This window comes from Drosophila miranda (assembly GCF_003369915.1).
Source record: "Drosophila miranda strain MSH22 chromosome Y unlocalized genomic scaffold, D.miranda_PacBio2.1 Contig_Y1_pilon, whole genome shotgun sequence".
In the NCBI taxonomy this organism is placed as follows: Eukaryota; Metazoa; Arthropoda; class Insecta; order Diptera; family Drosophilidae; genus Drosophila; species Drosophila miranda.
In genome coordinates, this window is record NW_022881603.1 from 33,726,572 (window position 1) to 33,738,690 (window position 12,119).

Genomic DNA, 12,119 nt, shown 5'->3' on the forward strand with positions numbered 1-12,119 from the left:
TAAAAACAAATATAGGAATATGGTTTTGTAAAAAAAAATCAAAAGCAGTTACTAAACATCTTCACAGTTGCTGTTTATTATGTAATGCATAATTGCAATAATGCAATAAATAAGTAACATTTAAATCTAGCTACAGTTTTATTGACAGCTTAGTTTCTGAGATGCTGTCGCTGCCAGGGACTCGGTTGGCAGGGTGATTGCAGAGGCATTTTCAACAGACTCTCGACTCTCATCCGGCATAACTTTATCAACAACGTGTTTTTCTATTAGACCGCTTTCTCCCAAGTAGCATATGGAAAATCCATCGTACCATGCCTCCTGATCCTTCAGTACTTCCTTCAATTGCCACACCTTGTATTTCCAGAACTGGAACATCACCTTCAGGCCGGATATGCCCCTCACGCGCCACCTTATGCGCACGGTGTAATCGTCGGGATGCTTTGTAATTTTAAGAACCTCAAACTTAACGTAGGCGTACTTTAGGTGACCCACAGTTCGAAGAATGGCAATTTGCTTAACAAAGTGGTATAGACCGACTGTGTGCTTGCCGGTAATATTGTTCTGAAATAAAGGGTTTGGGCTGTATATGGAATAGTTCAGCGGTTCAACAAAGAGTTTGGGAAGCGTGGTTCGCAGAACTTCGTAGGCTCGCTCCAGATCTTCAGGCTTTCGAACATTTTCCTTCTCTTTGGCGGATGTTTGTACATTACTGTTTTCGTGAAAACTTCGTTTCGGTTGCATTACGCTACTACCTTCACATTTTAGCTAATTGTAGTTATATGATCCTGTGCAAGGAGAGTATAATCGCATTGTGGAAGTCCACGCCTGTTCTTTGGAGCCCCACAAGCTTATCAAATTGCTCTTTCTCATTGATAAAATTCCAAAATTTCGCATCATTTTGACAAGGACCATTGACGAATTTACCGGACTCTGGGTAACTGTATTTCCCGTAATATGTTAAATCTTTCTTCCTTTTAAGCGTCACTCTGCCGTTCAAATATCACGTTCAAATTCTTCATCTGGTTTTACTCAGCGTTTAAATTGTGGGGTTTTTAATCTTTTTTAGACGTGCTCGTGTGGTACCAAGTTTATTTGGAATCGAAAAATCATATGGTCATATGTATATCGATATAAATATTTTGTACAATAAAAGTGTGAGGTGATGTGATAGTTTTTTTGGGATATCTCAACGGAACTTTCTGAACTCGGAGACAGTTTACACTATTTTTTTGTAGTTTCAGTGATCCAACGTCGTTAGAATCATAGTTGGATAATGGAAATAAGTATCCATATTTTTATGTGATATTTCCCGTATGCGACTATACTTCAAGACAACTCTAGTCTAAATTATTGTCGCACCAGTCGAAAAGCTGTTGAACTATTTGTGCCAAAACGTTCCACCCAGTTGTGGTAGAGTAATACCTAACAAAAATAGATCCAAAGAAAATTCATGTCGACCAGAAATACCTAGATTTTTTAAATCACAACGTTCCCCCTCGTTTTTTTTTGGTTTTAAATCATCTCAAGGATGATCGGAATTTTGATCGTAGCACTGTAGCCACATTGATCAGATACTGGTGATGTAGTTTGGCGAGTTTGACAGGTCGGAATATAAAAAAGAGGAAAATTACTTAACTGTTTTAGAAAATAAGCTGAAATTACTTTATAACATGATGAAGAAAAAAGGGGTCAAAAGTTTAAGTCAGCAGTTTTGATGAAGATTGCCAGCTCTCTGAGATGTAGCGGCTCTTTTTTTATTAATAATTGATGTAAATTGTTATAATATTTAAAGATTTTGAATTTCCTTTTGAGCCCGGAAAATCTTTGGCAATCGAAGATCAGGTGTTCGGCATATTCAGTTACATTGCACGTTTCGCAGATATTTGAGTCATGTTACACTTGGCTTGTTTCCCAGAGGGCAATGCCGGCTAGCTGTCGACCCCAGGGCTGGGTAGTTCCCCTTTCCCGCCAAATGTAGACAAAAAAGGAGACATACTACTTCTCGGGACATCAAAACTAACAACAACCTAATAACAACAAAGAAAATCATAAACAGACGGCTATCAAGTGGGTGAAGCTTGGGTGTTATCACTTCGCGCGCCCGCCCTACCTGTGTCCAAACACAACGTTCATTTTGGCCACCCTCTGCTGGAACGGTAACGGCTGGCCTAATCCATGGCTTACGCCACGCGTCCTCCCTCTATTTTAAATTTAATGCATCATGCTTCAATATATATCCAAGCTTTAATAATCGTAAATTGACAATTTCATCTTTCTCATTAATAAATAGCTATACTCAAAATTATCACTAACCACTAAGAAACACCAAAACGTTCGACACAAAGGCAAACAAGGAAATAACTGCTGAAATTTCGTTCAACCGACAGGGATACCCTCACCCATACGTAATGGAATATGTGTAGATGAGTGGATCCAGTTTTACGGGAGTTAATTTAACTCGGGCCCCTACGGAGACTTAACCTACCAAGAGCTCTTGTTAAGGGTCCCCGGGACATAAACAATAAACAATATTTTTCCACAAATCGCTCGACCAAATACGGTGGACTGATGGGACCCCCGCGTCACCCACTAAGGGTTAATCTTCTGGCACTGAACAGCTGATCGCAGATTTAGGTTCGTGAAAGGTGTTGGTGTTTTTACATATTTTTTTTCAATGGCCAAGATTTTACGTTAAACGGTTTAAGCTAATACTAATTACTAAATAAAGGACAACACACGGAACAAAATAACATTTAATGTGGGACGGTGTTTGGAGTGCGGATTATGTTTTTTTTCTTTAAGTTCAAACGACGTGGGCGATCGCTGGACGTGGCCGGTCAGCCCTAAATTTATATAGGTCCGTGTATACGTGTGCGCGCGTGTGTGTGTGTGAATAGGGTTTCGGGGTTTTTACTTGGTGAATGAGACCAAACGTGTGGCACGCACTGGAAGGCGATGCAACGATCGTGCGGTGTGGCTAGAATCGCCCTGGCAGCTAAATCGTCCTCTTTCACCCTCCCCCTTCACACGTCCCGCGCTACTTGGCTCACACACGCGCAACTGGAACGAACTCACTAAGGTTCCGTTGGGCAGTCTTCTTCTCTGCAGTCGACTTTCTCGAACTCCAGTGTCCCTCTCCAGGAACCCTTCTGGCCCGGTTCTGGTGGCTATATTCCTTGCCGGCTGTTTGTAAAATTTTCTGCATTACAACCTATTTTATCGCCCGCCTTTTCTGTACTCACTTCAAACTTTCTGTTTTAAGCACAAAATTTCCAATTTCGACGTTACTCCGTCCACGCTCCACGATTTCTATAATCCAATCCACGTTTTCTAATATTTTCACTCCTATTTATCCCTTTTTCCCTTACTAATACATATATCTAATCCTATTCTCTTCCTTATATCCCCAGTAACGGCTCCAGCTCCCCCCGAGCCTCCCTGGACTTCCGCTAGATGGCGCGTCGCTCAGCCCTGGCCACCTATCGTTCAGGTGGGACTGGAACACCACCACGAGTATGTCGTCAGTCCCAGGAGGGACAACATACGCGTGGGCATGCCCACCGGATTCCGGAACACTATTGAGCACACGCCGGCGTGCCCTCCACTCTTCTGCCGCGCCCAACGTAGGCCACACCCACACCTCACTACATTCTCAGGTCTTTGGCGTGGTACCCTCCTATGGGACGGCCGTTAAGGTTCTCCAGAGCGTACGCGTTCTCTCCTACTGGCTTCACTACCCGGGATCGGATGAATTTGCGCGCGAACTTGGCATTAAAGCCTTTTCCAAAGTCACTAAGGACAAAATTTCGGCGGAATACCTCTTGTCCCGGCCTCGCGTAAAACACCCGAGCTCGCTGGTTGTATCTTACCCTACTACGCTCGTATGCCTGATGTAAACTAGCGCGAATCCTCTCTTGGATGAGTTGTCGCTTGTCCTGACCCTCCAGCAGCGATATGTCATGCTCGCCGATTGACCGCAGTCGCTTTGCCAGCTTGTAGCATGACCCATGCAAATACATTTGCTGCCCGAAGACTGCAAAGAATGGTGTTACGCCTGTTGCCTCGTGAACCGAGTTCCTAATAGCCAGTTCTATCTCCGGCAGATGCACATCCCAGTCCCGGTGATCGTCTTCCAGATACGCCCGAATCGCGCTGAGTACTGTGCGATTCACGCGCTCGGCTGCGTTACTCTGCGGAGAATACACTGGCGTCCTCTTATGAGTGACTCCGAATGCATCGGTCATCTCCTTAAAAGTTTTCGAGACGAACTGAGCCCCATTGTCCGAGTGAATCATCTCCGGCACTCCAAACTTGTAAAACACCTCGTGAACGAGGAATCTTACAACTTCCTTTGCTGTGGCCTTGGTCATGGTCTTTAGGAATGTGAACTTAGAGAACTGGTCAACTACAATAAATATCCACGCCTGACCGTTCTTTGACCGCGGATATTTGCCCAAAAAATCAATATAAAGTTTTTGGAACGGGCGCTCAGTGACCACTTCTTGCCCCATCCCGACCTGCATCCGATAATTCGGCGCTTTCGACTCCTTGCACACGGTGCACCGTCGGATATAATCCCGCACCTCTATCGCCAAGTTCGGCCAGTAAAACTGCCTACGCAATAAGTGTAAGATTTTCGCGATTCCTCCGTGCGCTGTCTTCTCTTCCGAATGTGCTTTGTCTATCAACGCGGCCGTCAGCGAACTCGGAACCCACAATTTCCAGACGGCGCCCTCCAGTTGATCATCCAATCGTTCAAAGCGCATGCGCTTGAATATCATGCCGTCAACAATCTGGAGATCAGGTAAGCGGTCTTGGTTCTCTGTTATTTCCTTCCTTAACTCCTGATATTCTCCAGATTCAAACTCCACCGTTTCAAAACCCAGGATACTACTCGGATCCACTTCCAGCTCTTCAATACTGCGTGACAATGTATCTGCCACTACATTGTCCGCTCCTTTCCGGTGTTCTATGCCGAAATCGAAGGCCTGCAGTTGAAGGGACCAACGAGCTAAGCGACCATCCAGGTTCTTCATGGTCATGAGCCATTTGAGACTGGCGTGGTCAGTTATGACTGTAAACGGCATAAGCTCTACGTACGGACGGAACTTAAGGATCGCCATGAGGGCTGCCAGACACTCTTTCTCTGTCACCGAGTAGTTTTTTTGGTGGCAATTCAGTTTGGCAGAGAAAAACGCTATGGGCCTCTCGTTCTGCTCGTCATCCCTTTGGAAGAGTACGGCTCCTACTCCATAATGTGAGGCGTCGCACTGTATGTAGAAGTGCCGCTTGAAATCCGCGTGTACCAGGACTGGTGCCGAGGTGAGTGCGGCTTTTAGCTCCCCCATGGCTCGTTTTGCCTCCTCCGTCAATTTAAACTTTCCATTTCCCGACTTTTTCAGGGCGTCTGTGAGCGGACCGGCCATCTCAGCATAGTTTTTCATAAAGCGCCGGTACCAGCCCGCAGTTCCCAGGAAACTACGCAATTCTCGAACAGATCGCGGCTCGGGAATGCGCAAAATGGCCGACACACGATCCGGATCCATCTTCAGCGCTCCTCCTCCCACTATAAATCCCAGGTATTTAATGTTTTTATAGCAAAAATGAGATTTGCTCAGCCCTATCGTTAAATTTGCTTCTCGTAGACGCTCGGCAACCTGTCGCAGAATCTTCGATTTGACAAAAAGCGAATTTTAAGTCGACGCTGGAGATATATATCGTCCGATCGAGACGCGACAAAATCCCCTCGATGCTAGGAAGTGGGTAAGCGTCCTTGATGGTTACTTTGTTGAGCTTTCGGGCATCGAGGCAGAAACGATTTTTGCCCGGCCTTCAAACAACGGTGGTACGGTTGCTCCACGGACTATCACTGTACTCGATGACTCCCAAAGCCAACATTTTGTCCACCTCACCACACACCACTTCCTGCATCGCTGGCGACAGCGAGTAATGTCGATCCTTCACAGGCTCGGCCTTCTCCACCAACTGAATTTTGTGAGTCTCTCTCGACGTCCTCCCCAGGCCTACGGCTTCGAAAGTCAGAAACTCTGCCTTCGCCTGATCCAAGGCTGCCCTTTGCTCTTCTGACAACTCCCATTCTTCCTGCACTATCTCCTTCTCCGGGCCCTCCACATAGTGAGCGACTTGATCAGCCAGCACTTCTTCCACTAATCTGTGAGATGCCCCTACTGGACCTTCTCCCATCACCTCAGGAGCCAATGAGAATACCCGCCAAAAGTCTACCCCCAAGTAAATTTCCTGTTCCAAGAACGGGCATACGAAAAACGTTAATCTTTTTACCTCTCCCTTGTATTTCACCGGTAATTCCACTCGGCCAACGATTGCGCGATCTTCCCCATTCGCTACCTTCACTATAGAAGAATATCGACGAGCCTCCACGCCCAGCTTCTCCAGGAATTCCTGACCATTACACCCTAGCATGCTGTGTGTAGCGCCTGAATCCAACAGGCCTCGCACGGACTCGCCCATTATAGAGATTTCTGCGAAAACTCTCGGGTCTTTCTTGCACCAAAGCTTTACTGAAGCAATCACCTGCCTCCTCATAGCTCGCCTTTGCTTAAAACGGGATCTCGCCTTTCTCACCCGCACCGACAGTGCTCGCATACCATCCACTCGTAGTTCAGAAAATATTCTATTTCTGGTTTCTAAATAATTTCTTAAGCGCTCTTCATATGATAAGTTCCTTAACCTAGCATGCAATTTACGTCTATCTAATTCATTTTTATTTTCTTCTACTTTCTCTGCGCAGGCCCCTTCTGTGAGCGTGATTCTCCTGCTTGGATCGCACCCCTCTTCACGTTTCCCGCGCAATTCGGACAGGTTGGACAATATGCATCGGGCTTTCCACACCGGTAGCAGAAAATTCGACTCTCCGATGCCATACAGTCCCTAAAGCCATGATCAGTCTGCCCGCAGTTCCAGCAAATCAACTTCTGTGGAACACGCTGTGTCACTTGCGCTTCCTCAATGACCTCTGCCTCTTCATCGCCAATCGACCGATCCTGCGCGACCTCGCTGACGTTCGCATTCGGCCCGCGACCATAGTTTGTGGCTTTGGGTGCTCCTCGCCACGAAGATCGAGCCTTCCTCTTCAGATGTGCCTCTATTTCCACGCACTCATCCCGCAGTTGGTCTAAGGAATAAACCCGTAAGCCGTAGACGAAACTCGCTATCTCATCTGTGAGTGCCTTTTTGACGATTTTTCCCATCTCCTTTTCAGGTGGTGGCATCTCCAACCTCGACGCGAGCTTTCTCATGACATGGAAAAAGTCTTCCACACTCTCGTTTGACCGCTGCATTCTTTCTCGCAGTTCTCTCATGCGGTCGAACTCGGACGCCGTGCCTCGGAAACGAGCAATTAAGTCGCCCCTTAGTTCCTGCCAAACACCACCGCCATGATCACGGATGTACTGCCAGTACCATTCCCGCGCGTTTCCTGTAACCAGGTGATGAAATCCCTTTAGAACTTCATCCCACGGACAGCGGCATTGGGCTTGTAGGAATTCAATTCGGAACACAAAATCCTCGACTGTCATTTTGTTGCTGTCTCCGTCGAACGTCACGTCCCATTTTTCGACTCGGCCCCACCGTGGCCAAGGTCTATAACCCGGGGGATTTGGATGCGGATCTTCTCGAGGAATCCCACCAGCTCTCCTACCTTCGCCACGACCCTGACCCGAGTGTCTGAGTGCTATCGGGTTTCGCCAATTTCGCGCTTGATGCCCACCCCGTTGATGCTGCTCACTGGATGCGGTCGGTCCTACTCCTGAAGACGGTTCCGGACCAATACCACCTCGCCTCGGCGCATCAGTCGTGCTAGACGGCTTCCTTTTCGGGATTGCTCCTCGATACTCCTGCTCGTGGTGAACCTCCTCCCGCTGCGGTTCCTTCTGCTGCTGCAGCTGTCTAACCGGCTGCAGTACCTAGTTGAGTTGGTGCATCATCTCGATAAACCCCTTACGCAACTCCTCCTGCAACACCCGACTAATCGAGTCAGTGTTCGCTGCCCTGTGTGTCGCATGAGCCTGAGCCAACGATACGTTGACTGCTGATGCCAGTTCGGAAGCAAGCGTGGGTGTAGGACCGGACATTGGCCATTCTTCTGACCTGGCCTGGACCGGTGTTCTTGGCAACCCACCCACAGCTCCAAGTTCCTCCCGATCTTGATCAAACATCGACCCTGACACTTCTCCTATCTGGTCCACCGTTTTGTTTACGCGTGATCGCGTATGATACTGTCGACTACCCCCTTCTTGTGGCATCTGCACCGAGCAACACCAATATTACAAAAAAAAACGAGGGGGAACGTTGTGAGTTGCTGCGTACCCCGCAACTCTACAGTTATACCCGATACTAAGTCAGTATGGCTCTCCTGCGGCAGACGCCGCTAATATTGAACCACACGACAAAGAGTGCGTGCGAGAGAGACAGAAAATCAGTCTGAGCGTGACGTCGGGCGCTGCGTGGCCACTGCAAATTGATTTCTTGCTTTTGGCTACAAAAATGATCCGATATGATCCAGATTCAGTAATCTGATAGATATAGTCATTATCTATGATTCTGCATTTTTAGTTTTCTCGAATGTGCAATATTGTGGATGCAACAGATTTTCGTTCTTTGTGGGGGCGGAAGGGGGTGGGGCGAAATTCTGAGATATACGTTTTATAGTGAGATCTAACAGAAGTGCGGATACCAAATTTGGTTACTCTAGCCTTAATAGTCTCTGAGATTTGTGGATGCCCCAGATTTTCGTCCTTTGTGGGGGCGGAAGGGGGTGTGGCGAAATTTGGACACGAAACGGTCAATGTCCGATATCACAGGAGTGTGGATACCAAATTTTGTTGCTCTGGCTCTTATAGGTTCTGAGATCCTTGAACTCATATTTTGCAATTGGCAAAACCGACCATGAAACCTGTGTGTTAGAGAGAGACAGAGCGAGAAAGAATGAAATTGTTTTCTTGATTCTGGCTATAATAATTATACGATCTGGTTGAGATTTTACACTCTAGAACATATAGTCATCCTCTACGATTCTGCATTTTTGGTTTTATCGTATCTTTAAAAATGTGGATGCCACAGATTTTCGTCCTTTGTGGGGGCGGAAGTGGGCGGGGCAAAGTTTTGAAATATTTTTGTAGCAGTGACATATCACAGATGTCTGGATCCAAAACATTGTTGCTCTAGCTCTAGTCTTTGAGCACTAGGCGCTGAAGGGGAAGGGGACGGACGGACGGACGGACGGACGGACGGACGGACAGACGGACAGACAGACAGGGCTCAATCGACTCGGCTATTGATGCTGATCAAGAATATATATACTTTATGGGGTCGGAAACGATTCCTTCTGGACGTTACACACATCCACTTTTACCACAAATCTAATATACCCCAATACTCATTTTGAGTATCGGGTATAAAAAAGGGAAACTCCTAAACTAAGATAATATATATAAATAAAGAAATAAATACCCAAAGAAATAACTAGTAAGAATAAATAACACCACGCTTCGGACCAATAAATACTCCGATAAATAAATAAATAAATACCGATATAAATATTGCGCCAACCCGCGCCGTTAACGAGATATATGCAATTAAATATTTGAATAAATAAATAATAACATACATGTATATTCGATCGACACCTAAGACACTCAAACTTCAAACACATTCAACACAACACAAAACCTAACAACAAAAATTCCTATCAGTTCTTCTTTTTCTTACAAGATTCATTAAGAGGGGGACACGTGACTAGCCGGGACCAGCAACCGCTCCAGTTTCTGCGCTCCACTTGACAGTCGCCCTACGGATATCCTACAATTACGAACACCACCTTTGTGTGGCCTGTCATCTACTCTAGTCATCGCTCTAAGCGATGGCCGATAAACGAGAAGCCTCACGGTGCATGAGCTCACTTTGCTTGTGATTTGTTCCTGTCATCCATCATACCGATCTGCCATGACAACAGATGCATCGCGGGTTGTCTTTACGACTCCCGGGCCACCTACTCCTCACCACCTCTCGGCAGTCAGACAACAGGTTCAAAAACACGAAAGCGGCTTTGTTTTAAACAAACAGGTGCGAAACTACAATGAACATTTACCTACATGACTTACTCTAACTTATTCCAATATCACATTCCATCACAGATTTATTCGATATCACAGTCCACCAGGCAATGTGTCCGTCGCAAACTCCCTGTCCATTTTTTTGTTGAACGGCAGTGACTTACGTTCACTTGCGACATCGAATAGCGACAAAATGTTCAACTGTAATTCGTAAGTCCCTATCACATATTTTATATATCCGTTAACTGCCTCCGTCTATCCATCCCTAGCATCAATCACCCCGCGCCATTAAGGACCAGCTTTACGCTCACCTTAAGCCTGCAGCAGCGACTTCTGCCGGGACAGCTAAACTGCACTTCGCGAGCTGTCGTCTTCTCCACTAAATTTATTATTTTTTTTCATTCCCCTCATCTGCCTTTACCAGCCCGAGTGACATTTCTTGTAATACCACCCGAACCTGCGTCAGTCCAGATGCATGCGAATTCGAAAATAATTTGGGCGCCATTTGTTACACTTGGCTTGTTTCCCAGAGGGCAATGCCGGCTAGCTGTCGACCCCAGGGCTGGGTAGTTCCCCTTTCCCGCCAAATGTAGACAAAAAAGGAGACATACTACTTCTCGGGACATCAAAACTACCAACAACCTAAAGACAAAGAAACTCATAAACAGACGGCTATCAAGTGGGTGAAGCTTGGGTGTTATCACTTCGCGCGCCCGCCCTACCTGTGACCAAACACAACGTTCATTTTGGCCACCCTCTGCTGGAACGGTAACGGCTGGCCTAATCCATGGCTTACGCCACGCGTCCTCCCTCTATTTTAAATTTAATGCATCATGCTTCAATATATATCCAAGCTTTAATAATCGTAAATTGACAATTTCATCTTTCTCATTAATAAATAGCTATACTCAAAATTATCACTAACCACTAAGAAACACCAAAACGTTCGACACAAAGGCAAACAAGGAAATAACTGCTGAAATTTCGTTCAACCAACAGGGATACCCTCACCCATACGTAATGGAATATGTGTAGATGAGTGGATCCAGTTTTACGGGAGTTAATTTAACTCGGGCCCCTACGGAGACTTAACCTACCAAGAGCTCTTGTTAAGGGTCCCCGGGACATAAACAATAAACAATATTTTTCCACAAATCGCTCGACCAAATACGGTGGACTGATGGGACCCCCGCGTCACCCACTAAGGGTTAATCTTCTGGCACTGAACAGCTGATCGTAGATTTAGGTTCGTGAAATGTGTTGGTGTTTTTACATATTTTTTTTCAATGGCCAAGATTTTACGTTAAACGGTTTAAGCTAATACTAATTACTAAATAAAGGACAACACACGGAACAAAATAACATTTAATGTGGAACGGTGTTTGGAGTGCGGATTATGTTTTTTTTCTTTAAGTTCAAACGACGTGGGCGATCGCTGGCCGTGGCCGGTCAGCCCTAAATTTATATAGGTCCGTGTATACGTGCGCGCGTGTGTGTGTGTGAGAATAGGGTTTCGGGGTTTTTACTTGGTGAATGAGACCAAACGTGTGGCACGCACTGGAAGGCGATGCAACGATCGTGCGGTGTGGCTAGAATCGCCCTGGCAGCTAAATCGTCCTCTTTCACCCTCCCCCTTCACACGTCCCGCGCTACTTGGCTCACACACGCGCAACTGGAACGAACTCACTCAGGTTCCGTTGGGCAGTCTTCTTCTCTGCAGTCGACTTTCTCGAACTCCAGTGTCCCTCTCCAGGAAACCTTCTGGCCCGGTTCTGGTGGCTATATTCCTTGCTGGCTGTTAGTAAAATTTTCTGCATTACAACCTATTTTATCGCCCGCCTTTTCTGTACTCACTTCAAACTTTCTGTTTTAAGCACAAAATTTCAAATTTCGACGTTACTCCGTCCACGCTCCACGATTTCCATAATCCAATCCACGTTTTCTAATATTTTCACTCCTATTTATCCCTTTTTCCCTTACTAATACATATAACTAATCCTATTCTCTTCCTTATATCCCCAGTAACGG

The 12,119-nt window shown here is 46.2% G+C and overlaps 2 long non-coding RNA genes and 1 pseudogene across 2 annotated transcripts; 1 reads left to right on the forward strand and 2 right to left on the reverse strand.

The window, feature by feature from the left end:
* Nucleotides 1–47: 47 nt before the first annotated feature.
* LOC117189529 lies at nt 48–1,077 on the reverse strand (annotated as a pseudogene).
* A 422-nt stretch (nt 1,078–1,499) lies between these two features.
* Nucleotides 1,500–1,702, reverse strand: LOC117189532. Its single transcript, XR_004473432.1, has 2 exons — nt 1,663–1,702; nt 1,500–1,574 (listed from the first exon to the last, which is right to left on the reverse strand). It is a non-coding gene; the product is annotated as an uncharacterized LOC117189532 (long non-coding RNA).
* Nucleotides 1,703–6,214: 4,512 nt separating this feature from the next.
* Nucleotides 6,215–6,444, forward strand: LOC117189531. The gene is made up of 2 exons (XR_004473431.1): nt 6,215–6,249; nt 6,378–6,444. It is a non-coding gene; the product is annotated as an uncharacterized LOC117189531 (long non-coding RNA).
* Nucleotides 6,445–12,119: the final 5,675 nt, after the last annotated feature.